This window comes from Schistocerca serialis, chromosome 10 (assembly GCF_023864345.2).
Source record: "Schistocerca serialis cubense isolate TAMUIC-IGC-003099 chromosome 10, iqSchSeri2.2, whole genome shotgun sequence".
Lineage (NCBI taxonomy): Eukaryota > Metazoa > Arthropoda > Insecta > Orthoptera > Acrididae > Schistocerca > Schistocerca serialis.
The window spans coordinates 161,854,141-161,870,053 of NC_064647.1; the positions used below are offsets into that span (position 1 = coordinate 161,854,141).

Genomic DNA, 15,913 nt, shown 5'->3' on the forward strand with positions numbered 1-15,913 from the left:
TGACGCACATTTTGAAAACTCCATCTTTTAAAAATTCCTGAAGGAAATGGGGGCAAGAGGCCTTGGAAGCTCCACATGTGTACAGTACAGAAGATATTCGTCCTCCAGCAGGTGACTCCAAATCAAAAAACATGGCCATGGGGTGGTAATTCCACACAAAAATGTTCATGACACTGGTTGACAAAATGACAAGATGGTCAACTGCAGAATGGTGCGCATGAAATCCACATTGTGCAGTGGTTAGTAAACTGCACGACTCTAGCCACCTTATCAGCCAGCCATGAATCACACTTTCCGTCACCTTGCAAACAGTAGAAAATGGGGTGGTAGCTCTAAGGAAGGTGTCTGTCCTTATTGTGCTTAGCTGTGGCTAAAACAGTGGCTTCAAACCGGCACCTGGGAAACATGCCATCTCCCCAAATGCAATTTTACATATGAAGGATAAAGTCCTTGCCCGCAAGAGAAAGGCGCTGCAACATCTGAATGTGAACATTGTCTGGCCCTGGGGCAGAAGATCAGGATAGGGTGAGAGCATGGTCAAGCTCCCTCACAATAAATGCTGCACTGTAGCATGCACGATTCTGAGAGGAGAAGGATATCACCCGAGTTGCTGAGTGAGGAAGGTAGAGTGGCAGTTTGTGGAACTCAAAATCTCCACAGAATGGTGGCCCAAGGGGTTGGAGATAGCAGTAGGGTCCACAATGACATCATCTGCTATGGTCCAGTCAGAAATCAGGGAATGAACCTTGGTCTCAGGGAGTTGACACATACTGCTGACCAGCAGCAACTGTGGAAGGAAGAGTCTAAAGGGACCTCTTCCTAGCTGGAGGAGAATGAAGTGTCTCTAACCTGGGGTTAGGAACCAGTGCCGCTAGCAGGTGGGGAGCGAATGCTTCCAAAGTGGGTGCAGTGGAAGCAACAGAAGGTCCCCCAACCGCCTGGTATTAGCGGGCAGCTCTGACGGCCCGCTGTAAGAGGTGCAACCGAGGAAGGCACCATTGACAAAGAAGGTGACGACATTGCAGATGCGACATCAGACTGCAGCATTGCCTGGGACTTAGATGCTCATACTTTTTTCTGGCCTCTTGATATGTGAGTTTATCCAGGGTCTTAAACTCTTGGATTTTCTTCTCAGACTTAAAAATGGAGCAAACTGGTGAGCAGGGAGAGTGGAGCTCACCACAGTTTATGCAGATGGGGGGAGGGGCACAAGGGCTTAATATATTAGCTTGTCCAGGGTCTTACAGTCTTGGATTATCCTTTCACACTTAAAAACGTAGCAATCTGTTGAACAGGGGGAGCAACGCTTGCTGCAGTTTACACAGATGGGAGGGTGGGTGGGAGGGGGGGGGGGCGGGGATGACGGGGGGGGGGGGGGGGGGCACAAGGAACATTCTCATGCAGAGGACATCCACAATCCCTGCAGACAGGGGTAGTGGTGCAATGGGAAGTCATATGTCCAAATTTCATACACATGAAGCATCTCATAGGAGGAGAAACACAGGGTTTCATGTCACACTGACATACCATCACTTTCACATTCTCAGACAGTGTATCACCTTGATAGGCAAGATGAAGGCCCAAGTAGTAACTCTGTTTCCCCTTGGTCTCCTATGGACATGACAGATGAATGGCACAGTCTGTCGCTCTAAGGTGGTCCGCAACTCATCATCATATGGCAAAAGAAGATCACAGTGAAAGATGACGCCTTGGACCATATTGAGACTCTTGTGGGGAGTGACAGTTATGGAAATGTGACCTAACTTTTCACAAGTAAGCAGTGTGCTTTTGACTGGGCAGGAGATGATGTCTTAGTGAGGAGGAAACTGATCTTCATCTTGGAGATGGCTGTAACATCCCTGTATTTGTCCTCAATGTGTTCAACAAAAAATAAAGGCTTTGTAGCCAAATGGTGTCCCAGTCAGTCCTGGTGCATATCAGGTATTTGGTGGAGGATTTTGCTCCTTGTCGTCTAGTACTGCATTGCTCCTACAGCACGGCCAGGGAAGGTAACGTGTTGGGATTTCACTTCATTGCATCGTATGAGGCGTTTCCAAGTGAAGAGACTGCTGGGGTGTGGGATCACTAGCAGATGAAAGTTTAAGTCGCTTCATGTGTGAACTATCTGTCATGGTGCCACCCATTGGAAGTGGGCTCTCCCCATGGGTGCCACCCAGCCACAGTAATGGCTACCTGGTCAGTAATCCATTCCTGAGAGTTCCTGTATCTCAGTCATGAGGGGCACATACTCCATGGCATACACGGGGAACATGCAGCGCAGGCACCAACACTCCCCACGGTGTCACCCAGCCACAGTAATGACTACCTGGTTAGTAATCCATTCCTGGGAGTTCCTGTGCCCCAGTCATGAAGGGCACATACTCCATCGCATAAGTGGGGAGCGTGCAGTGCGGACACCGACAGTGTGATTCCTGTGTGGTAAGGGAGCTACCATTGTGCAAGTACTTTACGACCCCCGCTCCCCACAATGGGATGGCTACTGTGATGGAGTTTGGGCATATGACAACAGGAAAGAAGGGTGCCAGGACGGAAGGGCACAGAGGCGGAGCATATACCACAGTGGGTGACCTTCCCTGCATGACAAACACACTTCTGTAACATTTGGAAAAGGTGGCAGATCAAACCCAATAATGGGAACCATATAATTGTTAATGGAAGGTGAAGACAGTGGTGAGAGCAAAATCAGATCTCAAAACCAAAATCGTGAACCAAGTCTAGGCAGGGTATGCACAAAAAGGACCATCTGACCGAAAGTCAGAGGAGGGAAGAGAGAGTCGAAGTGGAGGTATGCAGCACAGAAAGAGGAAGTAGGATTTCAGTTGTCCACTGCATCAAACAGCTTATGATTTGTTCATTGTGAGGTGTGCTACTGTGTATAGTGCATGATGCATAGTCAAAGGTGGAACATTACTTGAGAAAGTTGGCAGACATGCATTTAATGTACAGTGTGACAGGATGTAGTGCCCATAAAGCAGCACGAATGAACAGAATGTGCTTTCCCAACAGGTGTCATCGTGACTGGAAGAGAGTTGTCTCTGTGGATACCAATTTACAAGAGACAGGGTCGTTCATGCCACAAAGAGCCATCCAAGGTTACAAACAAAGACCTTTCTGAACATCAGGCATTGAGGAGACGGTGTTGGATCGTGTGGCTGACCACCCGTCAATAAGCACCCCTAAATTTGCCCGTGAAATGCACACTTCGAAGGACTTCGAAGAACATAGTGTGGAGACTACAGCCATATCATAAAGAATGTGAGCAAACATGGGAAGCAATGGATTTTGAGTCCTGTGTTCATTTCTATCAGTTGATTATCTGCCACAGTGCTGTAGTTCTGAACTTCATACAGTCTGTATTGTTCACAGATGAGGCTTCATTCACTCATGACGGTGTTTTCAACAGCCATGTGTAGAGTGAGGCCAACCTGTACGCCACCCACATCAGTGGCCACCAGCAATGATTCTCTGTCAACATATGGATGGACGTTGTTCACGATCACCTAATGGGACCTTATCTGCTGCTGCTGCCTCCCAATTTGACCGGTCCAAGTTACCTGATATTCCTGTGAGATGTGCTGCCAGAGTTATTGGAGACTATAACTCTTGTTGTCTGTGAAAGGATGTGGTTTCAACACGATGGTGCACCAGCCCAGTTCAATGTTAATGCCCATGAGCACCTGATCAACACTTACCCTCAACGCTGGATTGGAAGGCGAGATCTGTCCACAGCTCTGGGGCCACATCAAGACATTGGTGTATGAAAGCCCCCCCCCCCCCCCTCCCCCCTTAGAAATGAATGAAGAACTGCTTGCTAGGGACCAAGATGCCTGTTTCCTGGTACGACAGACATGGGACCTTAAAGAGAGTGCGGCAGAACTTCATGTGCTGTTGCCATGCATGCACCGAGACTGGCAGTCTCATTGGTGTTATGCGGTATGCACTGTGAATGTCCATAACAGAATAAATATGCATTTTCCATCCACTGGTTCCCTATCTCAGTATAATCAGTTGTGGATTCACTATCATATGTTTCAATTTGACCCAAAAGGTTTGAGACACCCTGTATATTACTATGTAAATTATCTCACTATTGCATTAGAAATAGAAGGAGAAAAGCAAACATGATCTAAGGTGTTGTGGCCAAAGATAACAGAGAGGCTAGCCTACAAAAAACAGACAAATAGTATAGAAAATGTTATACACTTCAGAAACAGACGTGCAAAGAAGACGTTATTTGAGACACACAATTAACATCTAAACAGCCTCCAGCAATACCTCTTTAAGGAAAATGAAGGTTGGTATTTAATGTACAGCCACTGACAAGATCATTAGAGATGAAGTTCAGTCTCATATGGCATAAGATTATAATGGAAATAATGTTCTCTCACATCACACCAAAATAACACAGAGGAGTTTACCATTTGCAGTTGGGTGTAAGTGGCGAGTTTCCAGATGTGTAATAGGGCAAGTCTAATGATTTTTAACTGTATCTTCTGTCCACTGATACAGGAATATTTGTGTACCTGGAAAACAGACTGATGAGCGGAAAGACTTACCTTAGGGGGAAAAAAGGACGGGTATACACTCGCACACACACACATATCCATCCACACATATACAGACACAAGCAGACATATACAGAGGCAAAGAGTTTGGGCAGAGATGTCAGTCGAGGCGGAAGTGCAGAGGCAAAGATGTTGTTGAATGACAGGTGAGGTATGAGTGGCGGCAACTTGAAATTAGCGGAGATTGAGGCCTGGTGGATAACGGGAAGAGAGGATATATTGAAGAGCAAGTTCCCATCTCCAGAGTTCGGATAGGTTGGTCCCTTCCCTACAGCCAGGTCTTCATGGCAAACGAATCTGCTCCAGTCCGGAATCCCTGAACCATTACACCAACAACCTGACAACAGCTTTCGCATCCCGCAACTACCCTCCCGACCTGGTACAGAAGCAAATAACCAGAGCCACTTCCTCATCCTCTCAAACCCAGAACCTCCCACAGAAGAACCACAAAAGTGCCCCACTTGTGACAGGATACTTTCCGGGACTGGATCAGACTCTGAATGTGGCTCTCCAGCAGGGATACGACTTCCTCAAATCCTGCCCTGAAATGAGATCCATCCTTCGTAACCTCTTAGTTCATCCCTATGAAATCCCGAAACCACCTTCCCTACCCTCTGGCTCCTACCCTTGTAACCGCCCCCGGTGTAAAACCTGTCTCATGCACCCTCCCACCACCACCTACTCCAGTCCTGTAACCCGGAGGGTGTACACGATCAAAGGCAGAGCCACGTGTGAAAGCACCCACGTGATCTACCAACTGACCTGCCTACACTGTGACGCATTCTATGTGGGAATGACCAGCAACAAACTGTCCATTCGCATGAATGGACACAGGCAGACAGTGTTTGTTGGTAATGAGGATCACCCTGTGGCTAAACATGCCTTGGTGCCCGGCCAGCACATCTTGGCACAGTGTTACACTGTCCGGGTTATCTGGATACTTCCCACTAACACCAACCTATCCGAACTCCGGAGATGGGAACTTGCTCTTCAATATATCCTCTCTTCCCGTTATCCACCAGGCCTCAATCTCCGCTAATTTCAAGTTGCCGTCACTCATACCTCACCTGTCATTCAACAACATCTTTGCCTCTGCACTTCCGCCTCGACTGACATCTCTGCCCAAACTCTTTGCCTCTGTATATGTCTGCTTGTGTCTGTATATGTGTGGATGGATATGTGTGTGTGTGCGAGTGTATACCCATCCTTTTTTCCCCCTAAGGTAAGTCTTTCCGCTCCCGGGATTGGAATGACTCCTTACCCTCTCCCTTAAAACCCAAATCCTTTCGTCTTTCCCTCTCCTTCCCTCTTTCCTGACGAGGCAACCGTTGGTTGCAAAAGCTAGAATTTTGTGTGTATGTTTGTGTTTGTTTGTGTGTCTACTGACGTGCCAAGGATATATATATGCACAATGAGGGGGAGGAGGATGTGTCCGATCCACAAGCATTGTTACAATAATATCTTGTAAGTGACAAATGCAGTAGAAAAACAAGTATTTGAAGTAAATGGTCATAAACAGGAGTGCCTGGCAACAGGCAACTGGTATCCAACAGCATATATAAGAAACTAGCATAAAGTTTAATTGATTAGAACATTTTAAGACCTAGCCTTGCGCTGCCTAGTACCCAAACGTGACACATAGGCAGTGTAATCCCCAAATTAGCCCTCATGAATGTGCATTTCAGAGGTTTTTTAGGAAAATGAAAGCAGTTGGCAAGTTAGCACTGCCTAAAATTTCTGAGGGAAATGGCATATAATGACAGGACAATATTGGTGAGTACCCCAAAGTGATGACGAAGTACAGCATGCTCAGTACTGTCCCAGCACAAGTCATCAAATGGAATATGACTTACTGCAAAAATTTTGATACACAGGTAGATAAGGAGCTCCATAGAATATTATATGCCTCAAGTATTGCAATAAATGCCCTAGGTGAGGGTGGGGGACATGAGTTGATAAATGAGTTTCCAGAATCCAAATCATTTGGTGAAATGGGTGTTTATCAATTATCCTTGTAAGTCAGGGATAAGTGTAGGAGGCAAGGCACATTATTTGTCACGAGTAACACAGCCATGTCCCCATAACTTCTCACACTAGTGATGCTATCTGTTCAGTGAGTACTGAAGGTGCTTAACATAGGAGTACTGTACAGCTCCTGTACAGAGAGACACAAAAAAGTCTCCCAGTATCAAGACTCAATTTCTCTGCACTTGCCCCAAACCCATTCAAGTTTCGCAGCAAAATGGGAGCAGCCTTAACTGAAGTCAGACCACCTTCCCTACTCCTGTAATTAGAAATTATAATTACCTCATGTTTTTCAGCTAATTTTCCACAACCAGGATTTGTTCAGACTTTTCTTTGTTGACACCTTGCAGCTTTTCTGTCTGTTCTCACTTAGTATTGCTCTGAAACACACGATACAAACAATTATTTGCACACAAGTAAAACAGAAAAGACTAACAGCATACTAAACTTTACTTACTACATGGGTTATAACAGTCCAGTAAAACGCCAATTCTTTCAAGAATCAAACTACCATTTATACAACAGCTTCACACTTCTGTTACACATGAGTTAATGCGTTAAATAATTTACGATAAGTGCATAAGTGACAAAAAGTTTAGAAAAGATTTGAAATTATAATTAAAGTTTGTTGGAAATCACTAAGTGCTCCCATATAAAAGCAACAGATGAGTATAGTCTAGGGAATTTTCACTTCATTTTACAGAGAAGATACTTTTTCACACATCTCAATGTTAATGACATAATGTGTATGTGTTGCACAGTGATCTTATTTGGTAGGTACATTCAGTGATATATGTAGATATTTTCTACACAGTGTGTTTCAGATAGAGTTACTAGTAAAGAAGTAACCATTTAAAATATCATGCCCAATGTCGCAAATTAGCTGCATGGACGGCAAAAATGTAGTGTTTTCATATTTTTGTCTTACCCTTTCCAGGTAGTGACTTATGATTTGATCACCACTGCATGAACTTGCACAAACCACGGATTCATTCACTTCATTTCAATACATATCCCAAACTGAAACGGTTGTTGCACGTGATAATTACCCACCTATCCACTGTTGCCTTCCAGTCTTTTTCCTCCATATTGTCTGCACTATCAACTGCATCATGCACTGCTATATCGTCTCTAGAATATATGCAGTTATAGAATATACTCTTAATGGCCTCCATTATTTATATTATTCAATAATTGCATGACTGATTTTACAGTTGTATAGATCCAACAGTAATTCATACTGATGCCTTTCCTTTCCTATTTCACCATTACTCTACACACTATGAGTTCACTATGTTTTCTCAAGCCAGCTCTTGTGTTTGCACACAGTTGTTCCTCTCAGCTTTGAAGGGAAGGCTATACACTTTGAAATCACGAGAAATACTAACTTTAACCTTATATGAGGAGTGTTAACAACACCTCTGAATGGCAACTGCTGAGAGTGAGCTTGGTACTTGCGACTGTTGCTCTGGCAAGATTTGACGAAAAGTTGGGAGTTTAACATAGTCCAGAATGGTTCATCTGTATCCTATCAGTAGTTACTGAAGTGAACTCACGGGTCATGGTTTGTGTGTGTGTGTGTGTGTGTGTGTGTGTGTGTGTGTGTGTGTGTGTGTAACTTTGTTGCAAACTAGAGAGAAATTTACAAAAACATTTTAACTGCTCAACTAAATGTATGGAATGGATTGCACAAGTTGTACACAGTTCTAAAAGAATTGAAATGTTTCAATGAGGGCAGACGGTCGATCGATGGAGACCTGTGGTGTGGGTGGCCTTCCTGAAAATATATGTTCACAATATGGGGAGTCTTCTAGTTGTGATACACACATATACTGTCAGCTGGCAGTCAGAGTGGTTTCCACTGAAGTTGTGGTACAAAATTTTACTGACCATCTAAACTCTATCACTTCAAAATTCATCCCCTGCTTATTGAAAGGTGAATGAAATAGAAGAGCATCACCTTCAATCAGAAATCGACCAAGAATGCAAAAGTGATGAAATTTCCTCACATTATTGTGCCAGGAGATAAGACATGTCTATGTCAATAATCCTAAAATGAAAATGAAATGTCACTGTAGGTTGAGAAGGAGTTTGCTTGACCGCAGAAAGTGACAGTTGGAAAGTTAGTGAATACCTTGAGTTTACTCCACAATAGGAGTACAGTTAAGAAAGAACTATATCAAAAGGTTCGGAAAAATCTGTGCAGGAAGAGAGCTGAACTACAGAGAATAAATGTGGATATTGTATCTTAACAACATATGAATTCACACACATGATACAGGTATGCAGCAAAATTGTCACAATTCACTTACATAACTCTCTCATTTTGCCCCCGGCAGTCATCCTGCTCCTCAAAATTAGTATTACACTGAAAAGAAACTATTTTGACAGAGCCCACAAGACCTTAGAAACCTGATATGAGAACTTGGCACAATTCCAGAGAATGGATTTCAACAAAGGAAGAAATGCCAGGAATAGTGTGTTGCCAGAGGAGCGGAGTACTATGTTACAGACAGAGTCTAAAATGTACAATATAAAAATTAAAATGTTTGCAACACAAGATTGTTCCTTTTTAACATCTCTTCTAGATTAGCCTAATTTAAAAAAAAAACAGCTTTGACATTCCAGCAAAAGGTACGCCATTACAGCTAAGCTGCCAACCCATTGCGGCAAAGGTAATAGAGGACACTGTTTCTTCAGTGTGCCCCAAAGCCAACTGAGGTGTGCACGCACACAATTTATGCAGATATTAAGTAATGAGAATATCAAAAGTTATGGCTGACTCAAACAATACAAACTGCAAGTTGGAATATTGTTGTTGTTGGCTGTTTTAAGAAACCGGACTTCTAGGTAATGTCCATTTTTCCTCGAACAGACCGGGCTACATGACTGTATATCAGATATGGCCGACCACACGAAACCCACGGAGGGAAAAAACCCCAAGGTCTAATAAAGGTCAACGAAGGCGATGTAAGGGACAAAAAAGAAGAAAGAGAGACAAAGGATGAAATGCAGGTGAGGTGCCCCATTTAGGGATAGCTGGAAGCCCCCAAAAGCAGAGTGCCATGAGGGGACATACATCCCCCACCCCTCCACCACTTACCAGGAGTACCCACCCCCCCACTCAGAAAATGTTTAGGGAAGACTAGCAACATGGACACAGCAAGAGGAACACAGATAGACAAAAGACAAACAAGTCAAACAGATCTCACGAGATTGGGGGGGGGGGGGGGGAGGAGTGAAAAAGCAGGTGTGGTGAGTTGAGGGCCTGGGTGGACCACGAAGCCCAGTCCGCCACAGCCCAGTCCGGATAGAGGTGGCAATAGGTGTTCTGTCAACTCCTCAGTGGGCCTATATGGTTAAGTGGCCCTTCCTGAAAGAGAGCGATAAAAGCCCCCACCACAGATAAAATGTAAAACTAAGTCAGCCACTGAGGCATTGTCTCCTAACGCTAGGGGTAGCACATCAGGGAGATTACGAGTCCACCACAGGGCAGCTAGGTTGGTACAGTTCAGCGAAATGTGGATTACTGACAAATAGGAACCACATCAGTGGGGTGGGTCCTCATGTCAGTTAAGACGGCCGTGAGTCAGCCAAGTATGGTCGATGCAGAGCAGGCAAGAATGGAACTGTCCTTACTAGAGGCCTACATGAAGGTCTTCCACAGATCTGTAGTGTTGTTTAGCACAGACAGTTTGTTTGGTGAAGTCAGAGAGAGCCAGTCCGTATTCCCTGTCCCTAAAACTTGACAGCATAATACCGATCGAAGGTCTGTTGCCAGACTACCAATCTCGAGAGTCGGCTTACTGGTAGCCAATGTGGCCAAGCTATCATCAAGTTCATACTGTGATATTCCCATGTAGTCTGGGATCCAGAAGAAGGTCACTGAGTGTCCACATTGTTCAAGGGCATACAGGCCATCCTGGATAGCCACGACCAAGGGTAGCACTGGTCGAGAGCTTGAAAACAGTTCAAGAAGTTGCTGCAGATGAGATGAGAAAGGATTCACTGGTGCAGGAATGGACATGCTTCAGAGCACGAGAGAAGGCTACCAACTCAGCAATGAAAACACTTCAGCATATCCCACATGAGTATAAGCAAAGCCTACGACCAGCAACCATCAAGCCATCTGTATAGACAACTTCGGAACCCCAGGATGCACCAAGGATGGAGAAAAATTGGTGGCAGAGGGCCTCAGGATGAACCGAGTCTTTAGGACCTTGTGATAGGTCAAGACAAAGCTGTGGCTGAGGGATGCACCATGGAGGTGAACATGAGTGGGCCTGAAGGAGAGGTGGTAAAGCCAACTGGAATTCAGGAAGGAGGGACAAAACATGGACTGTGATCATAATCCCTGATCTGGGCCGCCATTGCAGGAGACGGATTTCCATGTTTGGAAAGAGGAGACAATAGTTCAGATGCTTAGGAGACTGATGAACAATGTGTAACATAATTGATAAGTTGTTGTTGGCACCTGATATGCAATGGGTGGACCCCAGCCTCCACAAGGAAGCTGTTCACCGGGTTAACCTGAAGAGCTTTTGTCACAAGTCGAATCCCGCAGTGGTATATCAGATCCAGAATCTGCAATGCTGAGGGTGATGTCTAACCTATGTCACACTCCCATAATCAAAACAAGGTTGTATCAATGGTTTGTAAAGCTGCAGACGGGTAGTGTGATCTGCACCCTAGCTGATGTTATTCAGACAGCGAACATTTTTGCTTAGCTGGCAAAGATGTGGAATCCACATCATCTGAGCACCGAAGACCAGTCCTAAAAAAACAATAGTTCTTCATCATATTGAATAGTAGGTCATCAAGGTGAAGTTCTGGTTGGTCAGTTAGCTGATTTGTGGGAGAGGACCACAAAGTGAGGTCATCAGTCCCATGATTTAGGTGAGAAGTTTATTAGAGGGGAGGGTAGCATCCCAAGAGTCAGCCACGATTGAGAAGAAAACGGATTTGATGATAGCTGCAAACCAGCCCTCAGATAGGTCACTGAGAATAGGAGGTAGGTGGATGGATACGGATGGAATCAGTTTCAGGAGCTGAAACGCAGGAAGAAGAGAGGGCCAGAAGAAGCAACCCATTCAGTAAAAGGTTCACCATCAGATTCTGCCTGACAAAGGGGAAAACATAAGTGGAAAGCTTCAGCTCGCTGTTTCTGGAGGAGGAAGGCAATTGGATACGATGTCAATGCCATTGCAAAATGTGTTGTGAGATGTTCAACAACAACTCATGGTTCTCTAAAAAGACAACCCTGAAGGGCGCAGCCCAGAATGGAAGACTGCCACTGACAACCTCCAAGGGTGTGGAGTGTACCCCACACCCGTGCAAAAGGGACAGAAGAACCTAGGGAGCAGACAAAGTGTTTCCAAGACACCTGTTTGCTCTGCTTGATTACATAATGGGCTTTGGTGTGAAGACATTTACAGGTAAAAAGATTGGTGGAGGACAGGTTCTGCTTAAGATGTTGCAGGGCATGACAATAATCACAGGTGGTGGTGACAACAGACATGCTCCACCATAGAACTACCCAATGGTGAACAGGGCCCATCAAGTGGGGAACAACAATGCTGGCACTGTGGATTGGCTTTTCCGACATATCACAGATGACTTCATCAATACAACCTGCCAAAGAGTATGGAAACATGTCCTGGGAGGAATATAGAGGCCTACCAACACAATGCAAAGCCCAGGAGGTAACCTGGCCAGCAGGAGGTGGGAAGGGAACGAGAGAATCAACACGAAGTGGCCACTACCACAGAGGTCACTGTGTGGCGACAGGTGGAAAGGAGAAAGATGTGGAGGGGAAGAGAGCAGAAGATCAATGGCAGAAAAAATGCCATATGCAGCATAAAATGAGTAAGGGAACCATCACTGAGAAGGCACGGGTCGTCAATGAGGAGCCTGTCAGGATGGGGATAGAGATTGCAAACCGTGATGGCAGAGTCCAAGTGGACTTGAACGGAAATCACTTCCAATGGTGTACGAAGTGGGACCCATGTACTAACAATATCCGTACAGGCCAATGTGCAGACACCACAGGGAGCCATCAAAGGGCCCACTCTATTCTACATCTACATCTACATTTATACTCCGCAAGCCACCCAAAGGTGTGTGGCGGAGAGCATTTTACGTGCCACTGTCATTACCTCCCTTTCCTGTTCCAGTTGCGTATGGTTCGCGGGAAGAACGACTGTCTGAAAGCCTCCGTGCGCGCTCTAATCTCTCTAATTTTACATTCGTGATCTCCTCGGGAGGTATAAGTAGGGGGAAGCAATATATTCGATACCTCATCCAGAAACGCACCCTCTCGAAACCTGGCGAGCAATCTACACCGCGATGCAGAGCGCCTCTCTTGCAGAGTCTGCCACTTGAGTTTATTAAACATCACCGTAACGCTATCACGGTTACCAAATAACCCTGTGACGAAACGCGCCGCTCTTCTTTGGATCTTCTCTATCACCTCCGTCAAACCGATCTGGTATGGATCCCACACTGATGAGCAATACTCAAGTATAGGTCGAACGAGAGTTTTGTAAGCCACCTCCTTTGTTGATGGACTACATTTTCTAAGCACTCTCCCAATGAATCTCAACCTTGTACCCGCCTTACCAACAATTAATTTTATATGATCATTTCACTTCAAATCGTTCCGCACGCATACTCCCAGATATTTTACAGAAGTAACTGCTACCAGTGTTTGTTCCACTATCATATAATCATACAATAAAGGATCCTTCTTTCTATGTATTCGCAATACATTACATTTGTCTATGTTAAAGGACAGTTGCCACTCCCTGCACCAAGTGCCTATCCGCTGCAGATCTTCCTGCATTTCGCTACAATTTTCTAATGCTGCAACTTCTCTGTATACTACAGCATCATCCGCGAAAAGCTGCATGGAACTTCCGACACTATCTACTAGGTTATTTATATATATTGTGAAAAGCAATGGTCCCATAACACTCCCCTGTGGCACGCCAGAGGTTACTTTAACGTCTGTAGACGTCTCTCCATTGATAACAACATGCTGTGTTCTGTTTGCTAAAAACTCTTCAATCCAGCCACACAGCTGGTCTGATATTCCGTAGGCTCTTACTTTGTTTATCAGGCGACAGTGCGGAACAGTATCGAACGCCTTCTGGAAGTCAAGAAAAATAGCACCTACCTGGGAGCCTGTATCTAATATTTTCTGGGTCTCATGAACAAATAAAGCGAGTTGGGTCTCACACGATCGCTGTTTCCGGAATCCATGTTGATTCCTACATAGTAGATTCTGGGTTTCCAGAAACGACATGATACTCGAGCAAAAAACATGTTCTAAAATTCTACAACAGATCGACGTCAGAGATATAGGTCTATAGTTTTGCGCAACTGCTCGACGACCCTTCTTGAAGACTGGGACTACCTGTGCTCTTTTCCAATCATTTGGAACCCTCCGTTCCTCTAGAGACTTGCAGTACACGGCTGTTAGAAGGGGGGCAAGTTCTTTCGCGTACTCTGTGTAGAATCGAATTGGTATCCCATCAGGTCCAGTGGACTTTCCTCTATTGAGTGATTCCAGTTGCTTTTCTATTCCTTGGACACTTAGTTCGATGTCAGCCATTTTTTCGTTTGTGCGAGGATTTAGAGAAGGAATTGTAGTGCGGTCTTCCTCTGTGAAACAGCTTTGGAAAAAGGTGTTTAGTATTTCAGCTTTACGTGTGTCATCCTCTGTTTCAATGCCATCATCATCCCGGAGTGTCTGGATATGCTGTTTCGAGCCACTTACTGATTTAACGTAAGACCAGAACTTCCTAGGATTTTCTGTCAAGTCGGTACATAGAATTTTACTTTTGAATTCACTGAACGCTTCACGCATAGCCCTCCTTACGCTACCTTTGACATCGTTTAGCTTCTGTTTGTCTGAGAGGTTTTAGCTGCGTTTAAACTTGGAGTAAAGCTCTCTTTGCTTTCACAGTAGTTTCCTAACTTTGTTGTTGTACCACGGTGGGTTTTTCCCATCCCTCACAGTTTTACTCGGCACGTACCTGTCTAAAACGCATTTTACGATTGCCTTGAACTTTTTCCATAAACACTCAACATTGTCAGTGTCGGAACAGAAATTTTCGTTTTGATCTGTTAGGTAGTCTGAAATCTGCCTTCTATTACTCTTGCTAAACAGATAAACCTTCCTCCATTTTTTTATATTCCTATTAACTTCCATATTCAGGGATGCTGCAACGGCCTTATGATCACTGTTTCCCTGTTCTGCACTTAAAGAGTCGAAAAGTTCGGGTCTGTTTGTTATCAGTAGGTCCAAGATGTTATCTCCACGAGTCGGTTCTCTGTTTAATTGCTCGAGGTAATTTTCGGATAGTGCACTCAGTATAATGTCACTCGATGCTCTGTCCCTACCACCCGTCCGAAACATCTGAGTGTCCCAGTCTATATCTGGTAAATTGAAATCTCCACCTAAGACTATAACATGCTGAGAAAATTTATGTGAAATGTATTCCAAATTTTCTCTCAGTTGTTCTGCCACTAATGCTGCTGAGTCAGGAGGTCGGTAAAAGGAGCCAATTATTAACCTAGCTCGGTTGTTGAGTGTAGCCTCCACCCATAATAATTCACAGGAACTATCCACTTCTACTTCACTACAGGATAAACTACTACTAACAGCGACGAACACTCCACCACCGGTTGCATGCAATCTATCCTTTCTAAACGCCGTCTGTACCTTTGTAAAAATTTCAGCAGAATTTATCTCTGGCTTAAGCCAGCTTTCTGTACCTATAACGATTTCAGCTTCAGTGCTTTCTATCAGCGCTTGAAGTTCTGGTACTTTACCAACGCAGCTTCGACAGTTGACAATTACAATTCCGATTGCTGCTTGGTCCCCGCATGTCCTGACTTTGCCCCGCACCCGTTGAGGCTGTTGCCCTTTCTGTACTTGCCCAAGGCCATCTAACCTAAAAAACCAATTCTATTCCGATAGAAAGCGTGGAACCCACAAGCAGTCAGTCAGTGAGCATCAGTAAAATGAGATTCTTGGAGAACAACACAAGCCACTACGTAAAATGCAATACAGGATTGCAACTCTGGGAGATGATGGTAGTACCCATTAAAGTTATATTGAATAATCATGGAGTGGGTATCCAAATAAGAGGCTAACAGGCCGGGGTCAGTCCCACTGCCATTTCACCGTCTGTCACCACCGACGATGAGGTGACATCCATAACCAAGATGTCAGACTCACGATTGACTGATTAACTGAGAGGCACCAAACAGTGAGGTCATCAGTCCCACAATTCTGA

General features: G+C 44.8%; 1 protein-coding gene across 2 annotated transcripts in view; it reads right to left on the minus strand.

Annotated features, from left to right (window-relative positions):
* The window catches only part of LOC126425328 (speckle targeted PIP5K1A-regulated poly(A) polymerase-like), a 231,286-nt gene that overhangs the window by 61,497 nt on the left and 153,876 nt on the right, over positions 1 to 15,913 (minus strand). For both annotated transcript variants that reach the window (XM_050088312.1, XM_050088313.1), the window contains exon 10: positions 6,894 to 6,991. The gene's annotated coding sequence lies outside the window, so the exon portion shown is untranslated. The remainder of the gene's footprint in view (positions 1 to 6,893; positions 6,992 to 15,913) is intronic.